We start from the raw sequence: 18127 nt of genomic DNA, 5'->3' as shown, positions 1-18127 counted from the left end.
CGCTATTCAGAAGGCTCGTTCTTGTGTGTCACTTCTTGCTTGCCCCGAGGAGACTGAGCTCTTGAGATTCACTTGTCAAGGTGGGATGGGGGTGGAGACAGGGCCAAATCCGAAGTCTTGACAAAGAGTTTATCCCAAAGTCAATATTTCTGAACCTCCAGAGAGCAGATTACCTGTGGTGGTGGCATTGACTTGTCATGACTTCCGCTTGGAGGGGGATCGGATGTGCAACTGGTGTGACAAGGAGTGGGGGGCCGGCCTTTGAAGCAGCATCCCTTAAAACCATCTGGAGATACCATTTTCTGAGCTGCGTCAACCGAATGAGGAGCTCTGGGAGGCTCTTAGAGTGAGGGCCTTCTTAGTGGTAGGCTGTGGCTGCTGCTCACATTATAGCCTTTTTGGTGTCAGATGAAGACCTTTTAATTTCCCCTGGCTTTTCCATCTTCACAGCTTGGAGGGCTTTCTCAGTCCTTTGCCCCAATGTTATCTCCTGTCGTTGGTTTTATTTTGTTTCACATTGTTTCTGCTGTTAGACGTGTTTCTATTCTACTTCATTTGATGCTTTTACATTTATCACTCCAAAGTTCCCAGTGGACCTTTAGAACGTAAGAACATCAGAAGTGCCCTGATCCTGGATCAGACCAAGGGTCCACCTAGTCCAGCACTCTGTTCACACAGTGGCCAACCAGCCATCGGCCAGGGACCAACAAAGCAGGACATGGTGCAACAGCACCCTCCCACCCATGTTCCCCAGCAACTGGTACAGTTATTCAGCAGTATATAAATATTGCCAATAAAATGAATGGAAAGATTTCCTGTCATTCACCTTCTGTCAAAAGGGAAAGTTTGGAGATGACCTGTAATGTGGAACACACAACCAAGTTCCTAACTTGGCAGGGTAAACATTACCTGCAAGTTTTTATAGGGGGTCAGACGAGCTCCACATGATTCACTGTGGCCTGTGGGTTTGCTGCTGAGCAGGTTGGCTGAAGGGAGTTGAAGAGCCAGTGTGGTGTAGTGGCTCAGGTATTGGACTGGGAGTCGGGAGATCCGGGTTCTAGTCCCCACTCAGCCATGGAAACCCACTGGGTGACTTTGGGCCAGTCACAGACTCTCAGCCCAACCTACCGCACAGGGTAGTTGTTGTGAGGGTAACATGGAGAGGAGGAGGATTATGTATGCCTCCTTGGAGGAAAAAAGGCAGGATATAAATTTATTGAATAAATAAAATACAATGATAGAAAGGAACCAGGTTAGAGAAGGGTACTCTAACCACTGCACTGTGATGCCTGGAACAACTGACAGACTTTGTGGAAGGAAGTCAGAATATGGTTTAGCCTGCCCTAAATGAACACGGCTTTACATAACATTTATATATATATATATATATATATATATATATAGAGAGAGAGAGAGAGAGAGAGAGAGAGAGAGAGAGAGAGAGAGAGAGTGTGTGTGTGTGTAAATTAAAATTCTAGTCTTCCTTTGGCTAAGTCACAGTAACATCTGTCTTTCTTGTCTCTCTTAATTTGTAACAGAATGAGAGACCTACAGCAGGCAATCGATGTCCCAAGGGTGCTGTTCTGGATCTGCATTCTCTGTATTGCTTGCTTTTTTTTTTAATGTCATATAATTCAAACCTTTCTTACCATTTTTTATTTGTAACAACAACATGCACGATACTTTCCCTTCCCTAATGGGAAAAAAGACTCGGTTTGGTAACAGGGGAGCTGTCCGGTTGACATCAGCCTAGTGCTCTCTGCTTGGGCTGGCGTGGCATGAAGGAGATGTCCAGAGTGTTTATTAAATACTATTCCCTGCTCCCTTGGAAAATAGCCACGCATCGCTATGGTTCTGTCTCAATCGATATTACATAATATAAGGGAAAGTCAGAAAATAAGTGTGTGTGTGTGTGTGTGTGTGTGTGTGGCTTCAGGGCTGGAAGGAATCAAAGAGCTTGACTGATCTACATCCCCACTCCCAATATGAGATCAGATATTGTTGGCCAAAACATTGGATCATGTCAGATAAAAGCTTCTGTGTTTTCCTGGCACAGGATGGTGAAAGAAACCTGTTAACCCTTTGCATATAGACCAAGGAGGAACATTGTTTTCAGTTGACATCTGCCATGTGTTCCACGTTAACTGCTGCGTTCCACATGAATCCACATTAAGTGATGTGTTCCACATTAACCCACAAGATGTGACAATGGCCGCTCCTTCAGAGCTGATAATATAAAAGAGAGAGACAGAAAGAGGAGATGAATTCGTGCAACGTTAATGTTGGGCGTTCAACTGCTAGGCAGCCTGTTCCATTGTCAAACAGTTCTCACTGCTAGGAGGTTTCTCTGAACGTCTAGTTAGAATTAGTGCTGATGCTGAATTTCATAATTAGTTGTCTCGTTGGTCAAAACTTGTCTGCTCACAATGCTCAAGTTTGTAGTGCGTCTTGATCAATGTGTTACAAAGTTGCTATTGATTGCAAGCTTCAAAGCATGTGCAGTAAAGTATTACACTCCCCCCCCCCTAAATTTTCAGTCATGCTACCACCTAGATCCTCCAAAACCTTAGTTGCTTCCCTTGTCATCATTGCCACAACCGCTGCAGTGCTGGCTCCGTAGAGGAGGACTTTGCAGGTTCACCTTCCTGACAGCGATCATCAATGGTGAGTGAAAATCACATGACGTCATCACGTAGGCCAGCCACGCAGAAACAACAGGTCAGAATGGGGCCACATAATGTAGCATCACATGATCGCCTTATGTGATTCCAAACCTGAGCTCTCAAGGGGCACCTTAATGTTGTTCATGCACAAAAGCTCATATATTTGAGAACAAGATTTCATATTAAAGGAGAACTCTTCTCCAAGCTCACATGGAGAAACTAGTTACTTTCCATGTAAATAATGAATTAACTCAGGGTATGTTCACATATCACTAGTCAAAATCCACCCATCGGTTCTCATTCTGCCCTCTGGAGCAATAGAGTCTGCTCCATCTTCTGCATGACACCCCTTCAGATATTTGCAGACCACAATCACTTCTCCTCTTAGTCTCCTCTTCTCTGGTCTAAACACACTTCGCCCCCTCCAATCATTCCTCCAAGGACTGGTTGAGTTCACCTGGACTTGCCTCGGTTTGTCAGACATCTCTCCCTGCCCTGAGGCTTTTCATCTGCCTTCGCCAAGTCTGAATGTGATCACCAAGGTGAGTTTAGGCAACTCATCACTCGGTAAGATCAGTCCAGGCAAATGGATGCAAAAGCCTAAACCCCGACAGTGATATCATTGGCATTCTTCCATCCCTGCCCACTCACACGTGGGAGGCGCTCAGCGGGTCGTGCTGTGCTGGCTCCCCGCTCAATTTTTCTTCCTGCAAGTAAACACATTGTGCAAGATGACAGCGAGGACTGAGTTACTCACCAGGGGTGATCCAGTGATCCAAAGAGGCCCACGGATTCTGCTCACTGCAGCTGGATCCTTTTTGCAGAGCTGTTCCCTTCCGAAGCAGTGTTCAAAGATGCAGGCAGAGTAACCCAGAGGGTGGCAGGGAAGAATCCACGGCTGATGAACTGTTTGGGCCAAAGGTGCTGGTGGTGGTGGGGAGCGTTCTTCCTTCTCAGGGGGCTTTCCCCCCTTTTCTTTTCCCCATTTCCTTTTTTAACACTTCCCTCCAATTGCTCCCAGTGGGGGAGGGAAATCCTCAATGGCAGCTCCAGGGCTAGTTCAATCCCTGGGCAAGATGCTGTCCATGGGCCCCCTCCCTTGGTGAGCCTACCTTCTCACCCCCATGGTCACCAGCTGCTCTTGTTCCTCCACCTCCTCATTACCACTCGCTTGCTTGCCAGGCAGGGAGCCAGGGAACAAGCAGGCAGTGGCATCTGCTCCTCCTCCTCTGGGCCACCGCCATGATCTTGGCCAGACCATGAGGCAGGTGAAGCAGCAGGCTGCAAGGGCGAGGAAGAGGAAGAAGAGGAGGAGGAGGAGGAGGAGGAGGAGGAGGAACTGCACACAGGGCTCTTGCCAGTGGGCCCCTGCCTGGGTATGGGGCCTCAGCAGCTGCCTGACCTAGCCCATGTTTATGTAAGTGATTCTGCACTTTGTATAATGCATTTCTTAAATGTTTTTTTTTTTTTAAAAAAATTGTGGATGGCCCAGAGAGCTTCGACTATGGGGCGGTATAGAAATATAATGAATGAAATATAATGACATGATAGCACTCTTCAAATACTTAAAAGGTTGTCACACAGAGGAGGGCCAAGATCTCTTCTCGATCCTCCCAGAGTGCAGGACATGGAATAACGGGCTCAAGTTAAAGGAAGCCAGATTCAGGCTGGACATCAGGAAAAACTTCCTGACTGTTAGAGCAGTACAACAATGGAACCAGTTCCCTAGGGAGGTTGTGGACTCTCCCACACTAGAGGCATTCAAGAGGCAGCTGGACAACCATCTGTCAGGGATGCTTTAGGGTGGATTCCTGCCTTGAGCAGGGGGTTGGACTCGATGGCTTTGTAGGTCCCTTTCAACTCTGCTATTCTATGATTCTATGAAATGAAACTTTGAAATCATTTTATAAATGAATATATAACTAACACTAGAACCCCCCTTTCTTGTCTGTTAGTTTGGATCCTGTCCTCTGGGGAGACAGAAAACGCATTTGAGCCATCATGCATTTGGCAGCCTTTCAAATATTGGAAGTTGGTATCACTTCTTAGAGCCAAAAGCGGCTCCCCGCAGCCCCGCTGTGGGTCTTAGCATGGGATACCGCCCATTGGAAAGAACCTGAAGTTTCTGTTAATCCACGTGATCCATGACTATCTCAAATAACTAAACGAAAACAGATCAAATATCTCCGACTCGTCAGTCGGCCCAGTCTTGTGTGACTGGTAAAATGCCTCACCTGCGTTTACCTGTCCGCTCCGTTTCTGTCTAGGATCTTTTAAAGCGCCGTCCCCTGCAACGGCCACCAGGTGGCAGCTGGCGCAGCCTATGGGATGAGTTCCTTTGCCTGTTGACAGTGTGCGGCTTTTCCCCATGAAGCGGGAGGTGAGCAGCAGGACGGAGACGGAGAGGGAGGAAGAACGCGCGCGCGGAGGGGAGCGCTTTCCTCTGGGAAGCGTGCAAGGATAGGAGCCCGCCTCGTTCCGCAGGGCTTCCGTCGTCCTTGGCTTTGGGAGAGAGAGAGAGGACCTCTTGGCAACCCATGTGGCCGCAGCACCTTCAGCCCGGAGAGCTCCAAGCTGGCCAAGGGAAACTGACAAGGTAAAACCCAGACGACGACGACGAAGTTGTCTTTTGCTGCCGTTTCCAAACTCTGCCCTGCTCCTGGCATCTCCTTACCTGGGGAGCTCGTCCCTGGAGATGGAGCAGAGGCCCTGCAGGGGTCCCTCCTCCTGCCTCTGATCAGGTGGTTGGGGGGCACAGAGGCGTCCCCTGCTAAATCTTGGGGTGGGTGGGTTTGGGGTTGGTAGAGAGAAGGGGGAATAAATCATCACCACCACTTTGTAATGCTGGAAGGAGCAAAGGGGAGGGGGGACGGGTTTTTTTAATAAATAAATAAATTGTAAAAAAAAACACCCCAATTTTCAAAGACGATGGCATTTGGGTATCTGTGTGGTCTGTATCACAATCCAGTCGCAGCGAGGCACCTCTGAGTTCAGTGAATTTCAAACACGTGCATGGCTCTCCTAGCAAAAACAAGGCGACTTGCTGCACATCTGTAGGCATGTGTTGCTCAAGAATTCCACAGCATTCAGTGGTGCTGCTTTATTTCCCGGTAAGCATATTTAGGGTCCCTGCCTCCAAAGTGCGTAGTTCTGGCCCCATTGCTGCCCTCGGCGTTTTCTCATTTAGCTCAAGGGATTGTTCCGGCATAAGGACACCTGCTATGTAGTTCGGCGCCCTGGGAAAAAGCCACACATCTGTGATTTCCTGCTCAGTTGTTTCTGGCGCTTGGCACACAGTTGCTCCGCTCTAGTCCTCTCTCTGGCTCCCCGCTTAGAGATGGCTTTTTCCTCCTTCTGCAGACGATCCCTTCAGAGTCACTTTGTCTTTTGCCCCCAGCCATAAGCAGCAGCATCGTTGTAGCAAGTTATGAAATACGTGTGTCGAAAGGCGGATGGTGGCGGAGGGTGGGCTGTGGGAGGGGGGGGGAATGTGTGTGTCTTCTTTTTGGCTTCTCTCCACAGTCAATTTTGGAAGTCTCTCATGAGAAGAGATAATAGCGTGGTGGTGGTGGTGGGGAGTTGGTTCCAGACAGCATGCAAGCAAAATGTCTGCTTTTTAAGAACATGCAGGATTAATTACTCCACTTTTCACGCGCCGGTGACATATACGTTGGGCCAGAGAATGCCTTTCCAGTGAAAATGTGCAATCTCTGTTGGAAAACTCAAGTCAATGGATTTGGAGAAGGTTTTTCCCCCTCTCCTTCCTCCATGGATTACGCATTAAGGAACCGATGTGAAAAAACGTTATACCGGAACACAACTCCGTACGGATTTTCCAAGATTTCTACCCCGATCCCTGGTTTGATTACATTTTCCCCCACCCTCACTCCAAGGTACTCAGGACAGTGTTACGGTGTGCCTTGTTTATCCTCACAACAACCCAGTGAGGTAGGTTAGGGTGAGAAATAATGGCTGACCCGAGCTCAGCCAGTGAGCATCGTTGTGGAGTGGAGATTTGAAACTGTGTCTGCTTGATCCGAGGCTGATGCTATAACCACCACACCACAAGCTGGGTGCTTGGTTCTTGAAAGGTGTTGCTTATGAACAGGTACACTATTTTTAAGCAAAGGGGCTGAGGGCGTCCTTCTCCCTTCCATGTTTCAGATTACCTGTGATTTTTCATGCCTCTCTCTCTCTCTTTCTTTGATCCCAGCTTATTGGTTCTATACAGCATGCAACAATCATGACTGACAGTGAAATGGATCCGTATCTTAGATGTGCATGCTGGAGGCATGAGTCCATTTGGTTGTTGTTGTTATTTTTTAAAAAAGTGGACAGTATTTTGACCTGTGCTTGACAACATGGCTATGGCAGAATACATGTATAACAATGAGAAATGCTCTTGGAAGTCAATTAGTCCAAAATATGGCAGCCAGGCTGGTCACTGGTACACCTAGGGGTGACCACATTACACTAGTTTTAAAACCTCTTCACTGGCTGCCGATTAGTTTCTGGGCAAAGTATAAAGTGTTGGTTATCACCTTTAAAGCCCTACATGGTTTGGGTCCAGGCTACCTGCGGGATCGCCTTCTCCCGTACAATCCGCCCCGCACACTCAGGTCCTCTGGGAAGAATCCTCTTCAGCTAGCAAAAACTAGATTAACAACTGTTACCCGGAGACCCTTTTCTTCCGCTGCTCCCAGACTGTGGAATGGCCTGCTGGAGGAGATTCGTCAACTTGACAGTCTTTTAGAATTTAAAAAAGCAATAAAGACTGATCTCTTCCGGCAGGTCTATCCAGGGGAATTTTAGAATGTTTTCAGGATGTTTTCAGGATGTTTTAATTATGTATAGTATGTTTTAATCCGTTTATATCATGTTTTTATACTGTTTGTTTTATACTTTGAATTGTTTTAGTTTTCATGAACCACCCAGGGAGCTTCAGCTATTGGGCAGTATAAAAATGCAATAAATAATAATAATAATAATAATAATAATAATAATAATAAATCTGGCATATATCCCAAAGTGGGTCTGCGATGCTTGCTAAGAATCTCCCACTCCAAATAGAAACCTCATGGCATGACCTGAATGGCACCTCAGCTCCATAGTTTTCATGCAACAAACCAAAACCCTGCAAGGATTTTGCATTAGGGCTTTTAATGTTTTTACCATTCACTCCTTTATAATGGGGCAACTCTAACATTAGAATTGGCCGTGTGCAGGTGTGTATGAGAGGTAGAGAGTGATGGTAGGCAGGCAGAGAAGATGGAGGGCACGTCTTCTGAGGACCATATCTCGCAGAGGTGATTGTGACAAGTTTGCTTCTTGCCATCCTCCCTGTTCTCATTTGGCCTTTGCAGCACTGGCTGGCCTTTTGAGATACCTGTCTGGCCTGTGACGTTCGGTGCATTGGTGAGATACTGAAGCTTGCAACTTGTGCAACTAGGCATATGCTGGTTTTGTTCCATCCATTCCATCTGCATTTCCATCTGGATTGTCAGGTGCCTTCTGTTCCTTTGTCTGCTCGTTGACAGAACTGGATCTCACCCCCCCCCCCCCAAATTTCCCAAATCTGTGTAAATTTGCACATGCAGAAAATGCACGAATCCCCCTCAAAATGTGCAAATTGTCTTCAAATGTGCATTTTCATGCTTTAGCTTATGGCAGAAATGCACATTTTTCATTTTACATATTTTTTCCACATCTAAATTTGCGTAAAATTCCAGAAAGTATGTCCGCAAGTCCGCAGAATCCTTGCAACTTGGGAAAAGCTGGTCTGCTGTTGACACTGCCAGAGAGGATCATAGAAATCTGAACTCATTTGATTCTATTGTGGATTTCTCTGACTAACCCTACATGTTAATCTGTGTAATTCTGCCCCCAGTGCTTTAGCTAATAGGCTGAATCTAGTGAGTTGCTGAGAATTGTCAAGCAACTCTGGGTCTTGCTGGGAGGTTGTGTGAATTGTTGCTTTAATTTATTGCAGGCATGTCGATAACCATGCATTGTTTGTAATCACCCATGCTAGGAAATCCTCATCCAGGTGGCTTGGATGTGATTTCAGTGGAACCAGCACAACTTCATCTGAGAACCCATTTAGGGCATGCCTCTTGTGATAAACAGAACCTGAGCAGTTGTGGCTTGGCGGTTTGGAGTAACCGTAGGCGGGGAAAGTTTCCAAAAGGCATTTATGGTGTAGTTTAAAGCATTCCAAACCTGGTGGAGTGTGTCTGAACCATGATGTCTGCTGCCAACCAGGAATCGTTGAGTACAATTAATTGCTCCGCTCAAACACTTGCAGAGCTGATTCTTCCGAGAGATATGGAATGGATCACTCCCCGCCCGTCAGGAAAATTTGCTACTCTTCCCTCAAAATCTGTTGGATGGTGTTGCCAAGAGAGGAACGTCCAAATTTGCTCTGGGTTTTGACTTATGCAAGACTCCAGTTCATTGCTGGCTTTTGCCTAACTGCAGAGAAATGTTGCTAGTCCTTCAGACTCTAGGCAGTCTGGATCTGGAAGGGAGGGGTGGAGCTGGCTAATAATAATAATAATAATAATAATAATAATAATAATAATAATAATAATAATAATATTTCTTACCCGCCTCTCCGATTGGATTGAGGTAGGGAATAACAATAAGTATAAAATACTGATTAAAAACATGGTATAAACATGGTAGAATTTTAGGATATTTTAGTATGCTTTTAGGATGTTTTTAAACATACTAAAAGCATTCTAAAATATCCTAAAATTCTACTGCTGGAAGAGATCAGCCTTGACAGCCTTCTTGAATGCTAAAAGACTGTCAAGCTGACGAGTCTCCTCCAGCAGGCTATCCCACAGTCTGGGAGCAGCAGAAGAGAAGGTCCTCTGGGTTATGGTTGTCAGCCTAGTCTTTGCTGACTGAAGTAGATTCTTCCCAGAGGACCCGAGTGTGCAGGGCGGATTGTACGGGAGAAGGTGATCCCGCAGGTAGCCTGGACCCAAACCGTGTAGGCCTTTAAAGGTGATAACCAACAGTTTATACTTTGCTCGGAAACTAATTGGCAGCCAGTGAAGAGATTTTAGGACTGGTGTGATGTGGTCACCCCTAGATGTACCAGTGGCCAACTGTTAATCCAATTGGGCTAGAAGCAGAGGATGGGGGCAGAAGAGGCAGGGGACAATTCCAGAGCAGCATCCCAGGAAGGACACTGGAGCTGGAGGCAATGTCCTCATTATTTATTTATTTATTTATTTATTTATTGCATTTTTATACCGCCCAATAGCCGAAGCTCTCTGGGTGGTTTACAAAAATTATATATCAGCAAAAAGGTGCCCAGAGTGATGGAGCAAACTCTGAAGCTGGGGCTTTATAAGATCTGTTGGACAGGGATTGGTCCTTGTGGGGGTCAGCTGATGGAATGCCTAGGCAGGCTGGTACTGCATCTTAGAGGGCACCATTGAAGCCCAGAACTTAGCCCACTTGGACAAGATCTACACTACTGCTTTAAAACAGTTTATAATAGTAGTGACAACTGTTGGGGCCCAGGACACGCTCCGTAGACAGTTTTGGAAACGTTTTAAAAGTGTCATAGCCTGCTTGGTGTAGATCTGGCCTGGGCTTGTAGGGGAAACAGAACACACCACTGGTGCAGGAAGCAAGATGCCAAAGCCAGACTCCTGGGCGTCCTTCTTCAAGATATAGCAACACATCAGTGCTTTACACAAGTATTGAAATTAGTTTAGGGTTCATTCCAGTAGGATGCAGGAGAATTTTGTTTCTGTTCACAAATCATGCAAAAGTGTCTCATTCACAGTCCTGAATGTGAGTGACCAGGAGCGCTTTTTTCCCCCCTGAGAAATGTGTGCAAATCCCCAAATTTACAATCATTTTTGAAAAATCATTTTTTTTAAAAAAAAATGTGCAGTTTTGAAATGCACATTTTTAAAATGAAAGTATGCATTTTTGCATTTTATTCAATGGGGGGAAATTAGCATTTTAAAAAAATGTACAGAAATGGATACTTTCCCCATTCAAACAAGCCATAAAATAGGGTGAAAATGTAAATGGATGCTGGATTTCTTGCATCACATGTGTTTATGTGGGATAGGTGGAACAGGAGGCTACACCAACGGTGGTGCTTTTAGGATCTGTGTGCTGGTGATGTTTTCATTGCTTTTTGTTGTGCTTTGTAACCTTTTGTGTCTTCTTTCTCTCGTGTAATCCTGTTTAAACCAACAGAGGGGGAACCCTCTGGTTTTGCTAGTCTCTGTGATCCCTAATTCTGCATCGTTGATCGTACCAGGGCAGTGACATGAAAGAAAACAATCAATCCTGCCTGTGCTTTCATTGTTAGAGCTTCGCTGCTGTACGTGGGGAGAATATTTATTATTAATTGTTGCTGCAAGACATGTGTGTAGGGCTTTACAAACTAAAAGAGGGCAGGTTCCTGTCTTAAAGAACTTAGAATCTAAAGTTTGGTGTAGGGGAAATGGCAAGCTGGACAACCATCTGTCAGGGATGCTTTAGGGTGGATTCCTGCATTGAGCAGGGGGTTGGTCTCAATGGCCTTGTAGGCCCCTTCCAACTCTACTATTCTATGATTCTATTATCTCTTCTCAATCCTCCCAGAGTGCAGGACACAGAAAAATGGGCTCCAGTTACAGGAAGCCAGATTCCGGCTGGACATCAGGAAAAACTTCCTGACTGTTAGAGCAGTATGACAATGGAACCAGTTACCTAGGGAGGTTGTGGGCTCTCCCACACTAGAGGCCTTCAAGAGGCAGCTGGACAACCATCTGTCAGGGATGCTTTTGGGTGGATTCCTGCATTGAGCAGGGGGTTGGTCTCAATGGCCTTGTAGGCCCCTTCCAACTCTGCTATTCTATGATTCTAAGGAAAGAGCAGAGCAGGGCTGGGCAGGCAGCGGTAAACTGGGCAGGAATATGCCATTGAGTCAGTTGCCTGCGTTTGGTTGCAGGCAGAGGCCCGTTCTATACCCAAGGGCCTTTGGGGAGGGAGGGGGATGATCCTGGACTTACCTGCTTCCAGGTTTGTCCCTGGGTGCTTAAACAGAAGAGTGACATCCCAGAAGGGAAGAGGGACATCGCGCCCGTCACACTCGCCATTTTAAAAAGCAACAACACAGGAGCTGGAACACACTTGCGCTCCAGCTCAAAGTAAGTAAAAAAACAAACAAAAAAGCCCCTGCCCCACAACATCCCTGGACTCCCCCCACCCTGGCCTGGTTCCTTCCCTCTGCTGAGCCCCGCTACTTGCGGGGAGGAGGGAAGAAGCCAGGATGGGTGCCCACGCTGTCCACGCGCCTTGGGATCATCCTGGACCATGGGTAAAACCAGGATAACCGAGGTCTTGGTTATCCTGGGAGAATGGAGGGCTCGTCCCTGCCTGTTCCTGGGATCCCCGGTGTGTCATTTGGATGCACAAGGACGATCCAGGGATGATCCTGGGGAAAAAGGCAGGTGAAGAAAGGGCTTTAGTTTGTGGTAGGGTGGGAGTGTTGAGACTCTTTCTGCCCAAAGGGCAAACTCCATTTCAGAGAATCTCTCAAGGATCACATTCCAGTAGGGGAGGAGCTGAAGCAAAAGGGGTGGGGCCCCAAATGCCGTCTTATGTGTTGCAGGCAGAAGGTCCCAGTTTCAATCCCCGGCTTCTCCAGGTAGGGCTGGGAAAGAATCCGGACCGAGATCCCAAAGAGACATTGTTGCCAGTCAGCGTGGACAATACTGGGCTACGTGGACCCAGGGGTGGACAGTGCCAGGCAGCTTCTGATGTTTCTTCTGCGGTCCTGAGAAGGTGGAATCTGAACGCCCCCTCTCCCCATGCTGTGAGGGCCTTCTAGCTCAGAGCACTGGAGCTAAAGGGATAGAGACGTCGTTCTTGGGAACAGCTGGATGATAGCTTGTCGTCCCGCCCCCCCCCTCCATTGAAGAAGAGCTTGGAATGACTTCAAGAGCAAGGATGCCTTTTGTACCATTTGTACATCGTAGCAAAGTAACCAGAACGAGGGGCTGCTTAAAAACCGACACACCCAGCATTTCCAGCCATGCCAGTAAATGTGCTAGCAGTTAAGTGCTGGCTTCTCTTGTACGCGTGACCAGATGTTTAAAAAGGTCATCTAAACCCTTTAAAAAGAAACATGACTCTCATTGCTATGTAATTGCATTCGGTGGAGTGGTTGACCTGATGCGGCTTAATCTGTGTGGTGAGAGAGAGAGAGAGAGAGAGAGAGAGAGCATAGGAAGACGCTGGAGGACTGGAAGACAATTGGCTTTGAATTAATGGTGAAAGTAACGAGATCAATGCTTCATCATCGCTCGTACTTTTCTGACATTTATCATTATTTCACATCGACAGGAGGGACAAAAATGGTCCTTGGATGACAGTGGCCGTGGGCGAGTGGGACGAGGAACATGACACCGCAGGCACACATCATCTCCCTGAGTGCCCTTGTCCTTGAGATGCTAGTTTTCCAGAGCCAGGGTATTGCTGATGTTTGGGAGCATTTCATCACACAATCCCTCCACTTTTATGTGGAAGTGGTACAGTCCTTGCAGAGCTCTTCTTTCTTTCCTTCTGTAGTTCAGCTCTTACAGGGAACCCCCCCCCCCCCCGCCACACACACACTTTATCCCTTTCTGGTGACTCTGGACTGGCTAAGCAAGTCCTGCATCACATTATATGATGTGGCTTTAAGTTCTCCTATTCACGCACTTAGAGTAGTTTGCAGAGGCATAATACCCTCAAGAGCTCTGACAGTAGCACTGATCCTGGACTTTGTTAAAAGTTGGAATTAATACATCTGCAGCTGAACCATCTGTGTATGTTCGTGTGTGTGTGTGTGTGTGTGTGTGTGTGTGTGTGTGTGTGTGTAATGGTACTCACGTTACAGTTGTGTCTGAAGCGTGCTAGTTAGCTTAGTTTAAGTGGAGCTTGATTCCGGAGGGATTTGAAGAGGAAGAAAATGGGGTTGCTTTGCCAAAGTAAAGCAATTGACGGGAGAGAAAACTGGTGTTCCCCATTTTGTAATATTTACCACTTGGTTCTCCGGTCACGGTTTTCTGAGCATTGGCTGGGGAATAATGGTTTGCCGATGAGCATTCTTTCCTGGCCCGCGCATTGCAGCACGTGATCCGACGAGTTGTCTCGGGATCCTTGCCCACACTAATCTTCATTAGACCAAGCCTAGGAGATTGATGATCTGTGATATACTTGGCGGGTGAGTCTCAGCACCACATACTCGATAGGTCAAGAAGTAGGATGCTTGCAGCCTGCTGCAAAGGTTGCTGTCCTGTTTTCATTTTTAAGGGCACTGGTTCTTAAATTTGAAAGCCCTCCACACCCTGGAACCTGGGTACATGGAGGACTGCTTTCTCCTTTATGTACCCACCCCATATACTTCAGTTGACATCTGAAGTCCTCCCCCAGGTTCTCACCTCACAGTTGAGGTTCAGCAGGTGGTCACAAAAAGCAGGGAATTTTGTTAGAGGGTGGTGTTGCCCTCATGTTCTGCTTGTGGGTTTCCTGTGGGCAGTTGTTTGGCCACCGTGTGAACAGAATTCTGGACTAGATGGGCCCTTGGTCTGATCCAGCATCTTCTTATGCCTTTAACTGTCACCAGAAACGGCTGCTGTAGAAACCCTTGACTCTGGCTACTGTTCCATAAAGAACTGGAGAAGCTACCTCGGAAGTTAGAAGTACTTACATCACCTGATCTCAATGTTTGGCTCATGCCAAGTGGGACAGCGTTCGAAAGGGCGTAACCCAGGAGTCAGTTCCCCCCTTTCCCCCCTTACTGAGGCTGCCACTAAAAATGGGTGTGTTATATCCTCCTTCAAAGCAAATTGGGCCTTCCTATTTTTGAGAGGGGAGCCATTATACAGGCTGATTGATGCAAGCTGTTTGCTTTAAACTCCCCCCCACAAAGCATACTCCTGGTCGCATCTCAGACAGTAATTTTCATTAACTGGGAGAGGCTGGAGAATGATGTTTCCTGCCTTGCTTTTTTCCTTCTTTCCATAGTACTGTACGGATGTACCCTTTGACCACGCCACCGCCGTTTTTCACTGGATGCCGGATTGGCAATATTTCACCCTGACATGTACTGTACTTTAATCTCTGTGTACACATGCTCGCAATTAGTTGCGTGGAAGTATTTATTGTTTCCTAAGGACTCACTAATAAGATGGATCATAAACTTTTAAGAGAGGCTAGTAAGCCAGGCCTCAGTCCCATCCAGAATATTAATGCTGCAGCTAAGCCACAAGTCCCAGGGGAATAGCAATTTGCTCTGGGATATCGTCCTATTGCTGTTGGCAAAGCCTGGTTCCTGAAAGGCTGAGGGAGGTTTGAAAGTCTCCAAACAAGCGTCGAAAGAGGAAGTGCTGAACTTTCCATCTAGGTGCTTTGATGCAATCTTTGGGAGTCTTTACTGTGAATTAGTACATGCGGATACAGTCAAAGTTGCAAGCTTTGATAATTTTTTAATCAGTAAGGCCGATCAACTAACGCTTCAGTGGGTTAGTTGGTTGGTTAGTAACAAACTTTCTTTGGCAGGGTGGAGAATTAAGTGTAAATTTGATGCCTTTGTGAGGCTACTTTGGAAGTGGGGTGTTATTTTTTTATACATACATACATACATACATACATACATACAATGCATTTCCCACCTGTTCCCCCAAAAATGGAACTCAGTGTGGCAACCCTATCAGGTCCCATCAGCCCCAGGCAGCAGGGGCAATGGTCAGGGATTGTGGGTGTTGTAGCCTGAAGCATCAGGAAGGCACAGGGTCCCTACACTTGATCTAGACTGATTAGCAGCCCCCCCCCCCCAGGGTTTCAGGCAAAGAGTCTTTTCCAACCCTACTTGAAGATGACAACAGTTGGATCTATGATGTTTTGCATGTCAAGCAGGTGCCCTACCACGGAGCGATGGTCCTCCCCCAAAGGAGAGTCCCTGTCCCCTAAAGGGGGACATTTCCCGTCCGCCTTCATTCATTTACTCCTCTAGAACGGTTCCTGCAGTCTATTAAAAGCTAGGAAGCTGTTGTGTTTTGTTCTTAAGGGTACAAAGTAGCTCTCCCAGGGCAGGAAAGCTACAGCATATGATTACTGTTACTTTAGCCTGTCTCTCAGAAACGGACTAAGTGCAGCTGGAGCATGTTCAGAAATATGAGTAAACTCTTTTGGGACTACACCACTTAAGAAAGTGTGTGTGTATGTGTGTGTGTGTGTGTGCCGGGTAGGGGTTATATGACTGAGTGTTCCCCAAAGCACAACAGCACCTGCAGAAAGCCAGCAAGTCGGGGAGAAGGAGTTTAGCCCTGCATTCTCCCTGCTGTGCTACTTTTGTGTGTATACATTCAGACCCAGGCTCTTCTTCCTGCAGGCTAAAGTGGTACAACCATGGGAGGGCTGTACCACTTGATAATTACTGAATGTATGTTCCTGTGTTTATTTCGTGTACAACAAACCTTCTTGTTTTTGAGAACATGACAAGATGGATTAGTTAACCCTTTCCCTATTTTTTGTCCTTCATGTAATAAAATAAAATAAAACCTTGACATTTTTTGGGAGGGGGGATTCCTTTTACATGCTTGGTGTCTGGAGAATTCAAACAGCAGTGGAGGGGTGAATGGTGCTGGGGTTCTGTGGCCCTTTTGTGCGCAGAGCCTCAGTTTTCTAATGTGGTGGGAAGTTCTTCCTTCCAGCTTCTTTTCCTGGCACGTCCTGCTGTTTCTGTTTCTAGGCAAGAACACACCTCGCTTGTAAAATGTTTGAGCCATTTCCCCTCCCTGCTCTGGTCTCCAAAGTGGCATATAGGGTGAGAAAGAGCTAGTTGGGTTGAAACCAATGTAAAAAAAGAAAAAGAAAAAAAAGAAGAAGAAGAAGGAACCTTCTTCAAAGGAGGAGCTGGAATTCACAGAGACAAACCATAGGAAAGAGCAGCTCATGCCAGAAGACCAGGCTAAGCCTGGGCCTTTGGGAAAGATGGCCACGGGTTCATCCGTATAAGAGGAGGGCATCTCTGCCTCTGAGGGAGATGGTTGAGTAACCCCCTAACCTCTGACAGTGGCAGCATCTCAAGAGGCAGGCTAGAAGAACCCCCTGTTAGAAGGAGTTGCCTGTTTGCAGAGGAAGGCTCCTCATGAGTAAAGGACTCCTCATGAGGAGAATGCCTTCCAGAAGCCTCTGATGTATGCCTCTGCTGGGATGTGGACCCTTGGCAAGGGCCAACCGTGGCTACCGTTGTTGCTGACCCGGTTATGACACCTTCCTCTCCCTGATTTCCACTCAACCCCCCTCCCCAAAAGAAAATCAAGCTGATTGTTTGCTGTACTGAACTTTTGGCTCAGGTATAGCAGTTATGAAGAGGAATAAAGAACTGCACCTTAACAACAGGGTGGGGAATAGGAGTGGATGAAAGCCTTCATTCTTCAAGACTTATTGGATGGGGATGGGTGGGGAGGAATGAATGGGCGTAGGGGAGAGAAGCCAGCTCTGAGCTTGAATTATTCCATTGCACTTGACAGAAAGAAGCTGGAAGAGCATCAGTCATGAGAGCGTTCAAGTCTAGCCTTCTTTCCTAGTAATGAGACAGCAAAAGCCCTGGTAGAAGGTTTATTATAAAGCCCATGAAGGTTGATTGTCTGGGGATGCTCTTGACAAGTGGGCACGTCTTGGGTTCCCAGCCATTTAGGGAAGTGACTTTGTGCCAGTTGCTCTGTTCCAACTTAACCTACCTCTCAAGGTTGCTGTGAGGGAAATGTAGGATAACCCCAATGTACTGTACATTGTCCTGGGTTTCTTAGAGGTGGATGGGATAAGAAGGGTCTAAATAGTTGAACAATTATGGAATGGTGGCCCTTGGAACGGCCCTGGAGTAGACCTCCTCCCATTTGTGTTTAAACTTGCAGGGCACTGTCAAAACATACCACATGTGTAGCCCTTTATTGGCAGCTGTAGGTGTGTAAAATGCTTTGTTTAGTTTATGTGTGTGTGTGTGTGTGTGTGTGTATATTATAGAAAGTTGGCGTTTTTGCCGTTCTTCACAACATTTTGTGGATGGATACTGGCACACTCCCAAATAAATGCTCTGACTGGAAAAGTATGCAAAGATTTATTTTCCCAAGAATTTTGTAATCTTCCCAGTCACCTTTATTTGTACACGTACAAATATTTGCCATTGGAAAATAGGGAATGTGGAATCATGTACATGATTCATTCTTAAGCTAAAATTCTCTCTCTCTCTCTCTCTCTCTCTCTGTGTGTGTGTGTGTGTGTGTGTGTGTGTGTGTGTGTGCAAGAGAGAGAGAATGGATCCATGGATATATCCCAACTCTTCCTATTTCTCAGGACAGTGCCTGTTTTCCGGTTCCTGTCCGTGATAAATTGGCTTTTGCAATTGTGTCTCTTTTTCTTCATTTTTATTTCTAACTTTTGTTTTTGTTGTCATC

General features: G+C 46.6%; 2 protein-coding genes across 2 annotated transcripts in view; both read left to right on the top strand.

The window, feature by feature from the left end:
* The window catches only part of TARS3 (threonyl-tRNA synthetase 3), a 556255-nt gene that overhangs the window by 147627 nt on the left and 390501 nt on the right, over positions 1 to 18127 (top strand). The gene's annotated exons all lie outside the window — the stretch shown is intronic.
* Positions 5197 to 18127, top strand: part of THSD4 (thrombospondin type 1 domain containing 4) — a 387535-nt gene continuing 374604 nt past the window's right edge. The window contains exon 1 of the mRNA XM_063142589.1: positions 5197 to 5259. The gene's annotated coding sequence lies outside the window, so the exon portion shown is untranslated. The remainder of the gene's footprint in view (positions 5260 to 18127) is intronic.

The sequence above is a fragment of the Elgaria multicarinata genome, chromosome 16 (genome assembly GCF_023053635.1).
Source record: "Elgaria multicarinata webbii isolate HBS135686 ecotype San Diego chromosome 16, rElgMul1.1.pri, whole genome shotgun sequence".
NCBI classification, from domain to species: Eukaryota; Metazoa; Chordata; class Lepidosauria; order Squamata; family Anguidae; genus Elgaria; species Elgaria multicarinata.
The sequence above is the reverse complement of the archived record's forward strand: the minus strand, read 5'-3'. Positions and strand labels throughout refer to the sequence as shown.